General features: G+C 55.4%; 4 non-coding genes across 4 annotated transcripts; 1 reads left to right on the forward strand and 3 right to left on the reverse strand.

The window, feature by feature from the left end:
- Window positions 1-215: 215 nt before the first annotated feature.
- On the reverse strand, window positions 216-288 carry trnav-aac (transfer RNA valine (anticodon AAC)). Its single transcript has one exon. It is a non-coding gene; the product is annotated as a tRNA-Val (tRNA).
- A 109-nt stretch (window positions 289-397) lies between these two features.
- On the reverse strand, window positions 398-470 carry trnaf-gaa (transfer RNA phenylalanine (anticodon GAA)). The gene has a single exon. It is a non-coding gene; the product is annotated as a tRNA-Phe (tRNA).
- Window positions 471-1,495: 1,025 nt separating this feature from the next.
- On the forward strand, window positions 1,496-1,567 carry trnad-guc (transfer RNA aspartic acid (anticodon GUC)). Its single transcript has one exon. It is a non-coding gene; the product is annotated as a tRNA-Asp (tRNA).
- A 626-nt stretch (window positions 1,568-2,193) lies between these two features.
- On the reverse strand, window positions 2,194-2,266 carry trnav-cac (transfer RNA valine (anticodon CAC)). The gene has a single exon. It is a non-coding gene; the product is annotated as a tRNA-Val (tRNA).
- Window positions 2,267-2,979: the final 713 nt, after the last annotated feature.

The raw sequence follows: 2,979 nt of genomic DNA on the forward strand, positions 1-2,979 counted from the left end.
TAATCTTTCTGTTGTTCTTGCAGGTCCTGCGCTGCTTTTGAGCCGACAGAGCTCGTCCTGGTCTGTCGGCACAGCCCAATTGCAAATGATCGGCTCTGCGTACAAAAGGAACGTGCGTTTGGTACAAGAGTGCACGAAGGCACCGGAAATACATTGGGAACAAATGACCGGTCGCTCAAGATCTCTGTGAAGTACAGGAGCGTGCAAAACGAGGCTGTTTCCACCCGGTCTCGGACCGGGGACCTTTCGCGTGTTAGGCGAACGTGATAGCCGCTACACTACGGAAACCTGGAGGGACTGCTGCTGGTGTCTCGCTTGCGTTTCGGGCTGAGAAAGGGACGCGTCACTTTAGGCAGGTGGCGCTGGAGAGAGGAACAAAGGGCGCGATGAAACAAAATGCCGAAACCCGGGATCGAACCAGGGACCTTTAGATCTTCAGTCTAACACTCTCCCAGCTGAGCTATTTCGGCAGTGCGCAAAGCCCACAGCCACCTGCTCCAGCCTTCCTGTGTTGTGGCATGAGCGCACCAAGAGTAGCGGGAGAGTGTTGCAGGAACGTCACTCAGAAGGAAAGCCACCCAGCTGCGCCCTCTGAGCTCTGTCCAGCGCATCTTCCTCGCATGGACTCCTGCCCCGCGACGGGCAGGAAACAATTAGCAAGAACAGAACGACACCCCATGGGTGTCTCATGACCGCACCTTAGGTTGTGACACGTGCAGGTGTGAGGGGTTGCCGGGCTACTTTGGAGCAGAGCTTGGGCGGAGGGGGGGCGGGAAAGCAGACAAAGAGGTGACACCTCAAGGTCTGCACGATCACAGCTCTCCGCCGCCCCAGGCTTCCGCTCGATAAGCTACTGGACACACCCGCCCCTCCTCACACAGACCGTGGAAAAGCCCCCGAGTGGGAGGGCTCTCTCTTCCTCCCAGGAGCTCTTGGACACGACGCCCAGACAGGGCGCGGGGAGCCGCCGCCTGCAAACACGGCTCCAGGCAGGACTCCACTCCGCAGGAGCCGCAGAGCAGAGGAGATGAGGGCAGCTTAGCTCCTGTGCAGAGACCTGAGCTGTTGTTGCTGTGGATGCTGTCTTTTCTGCACTCGGGGTAGGAGTGAATGTTGAGTTGCCCTTAGAAATGAAGCAGAGCACTTCAACGGCACGGGTGTGTGTGTGTGTGCGCCCTGGTGATTCTGGGAGACAGATCGAACCTGGGCTAAAAGAGAGGGGGCTTAGCCCTCTTCCATTTGCTAGTTCAAAGTTGTACAACCCATTTGTATCTGCTAGGCGGCGCAGTCGTCGTGCACAAAGAACACTTTGAAAAGCGTCAAAGGCAAGTCATTCCGAGTTGGTCGTTTGTGTTTTCCGTTCAGACGCGAAATGCTGAAATGATCTCTCGGCTCCTCGGTTGTCATTTCTGCTCCGTAAAGGGATCACAGCACGCGTCGGCTTCCAGCATGCTGGGTCGGGACACGATGCCGGGGGTTGGACAGAGCGATGTCTTCCTCGTTAGTATAGTGGCAAGTATCCCTGCCTGTCACGCGGGAGACCGGGGTTCGATTCCCCGACGGGGAATAGCGTAGCTTTTCTTTCACCTCCTTAGAGAAAGGACTGCCTTTCACTTCTCTGTTTTCTTTCACAGCGTCGTGCACCTTTTCATTGCTCTCCCTTTCAGAGCCTCCGCACGGCAGTCGACTCGACATCAGGAAGCACATTGAAGTGAAAGCAGGAAGCGCTGCGACATGCACTGTGCAGATCCCGCCACACTAAGAGGTGAGTGGGTCTGTTCGATGCACAAAGAACGCTTTGAGAAGCGTCAAAGGCAAGTCATTCCGAGTTGGTCGTTTGTGTTTTCCGTTCAGACGCGAAATGCTGAAATGATCTCTCGGCTCCTCGGTTGTCATTTCTGCTCCGTAAAGGAATCACAGCACGCGTCGGCTTCCAGCACGGTGGGTCGGGACACGATGCCGGGGATCGGAGAGAGCGATGTCTTCCTCGTTAGTATAGGACCTGTCACCTGTCCCCACCTGTCACGCGGGAGACTGGGGTGCATCAGGACGCGCCTTGAAGTGAAAGCAGGATGCGCTGTGACATGCACTGTGCAGATCCCGCCACACTAAGAGGTGGGTCCAGTGGGTCTGTTCGATCACAGCGCTAGGCGAATCCCCAATCCCCTTTTGTGCCTGGCGACAAAAGATGTCTGTTTCCGCCCGGTTTCGAACCAGGGACCTTTCGCGTGTGAGGCGAACGTGATAACCACTACACTACGGAAACGGTGGTAAGATGTGCCCAGCGGCCCAGCGCTGAGCTTCGCCAATGCGATTTAGCTGCTTCCAGTGCCTTTATTGGAGTGCGCTGATGGACTGTGCTCTCTCTCCAGAGACCAGCACGCCTGTCATGGACGGAGCAGGAAAGGCGGCGCCACATTCTACAGCCCTCTCCACGCAATCGACGAAATCGGGCTACTGAAGTGGAGAAAATCGCCTCTCCAGAAAGTGCAAATATCATCTTGGAGACTATAAATCCTATTGCCGAAGGTCAGCCCTGTCTACCAGAGTAACCCTCCCACAGCGATGATCAGCTCGTCTCACACGCGAGAAGTTTCGGCTGGAAACAAGCGCCCCCTCTTCTCGCACGTTTTGCACGTTCGAGTAGTTTTAATGCGGCTCCTTCGTACACAGTGCTGATCTTTTGGAAAGCAGGAGGCAAAACTGACATGTCGCCATACTGGGAATCGAACTCGGACCGCCTGGGTGAAAACCAGGAATCCTAACCGCTAGACCGGAGCACACAACCGGGCATCGTGCAAGCAAACTACATAAATATGAGAAAACACGCAAGAGAGTTGTCACTCAGTGTCAAAGGGTCGATGTATACTGGGGCTCAGTTGAAATGCAACGTCAGGACTTTCCCGAATTATGTCACACGAAGAGAGCACAGCCTTTTCCGCCCTGCCACGTGTGTATCAGTAACTCGCCGTGATCGCA

The sequence above is a fragment of the Lepisosteus oculatus genome, chromosome 14 (assembly GCF_040954835.1).
Source record: "Lepisosteus oculatus isolate fLepOcu1 chromosome 14, fLepOcu1.hap2, whole genome shotgun sequence".
NCBI lineage: Eukaryota > Metazoa > Chordata > Actinopteri > Semionotiformes > Lepisosteidae > Lepisosteus > Lepisosteus oculatus.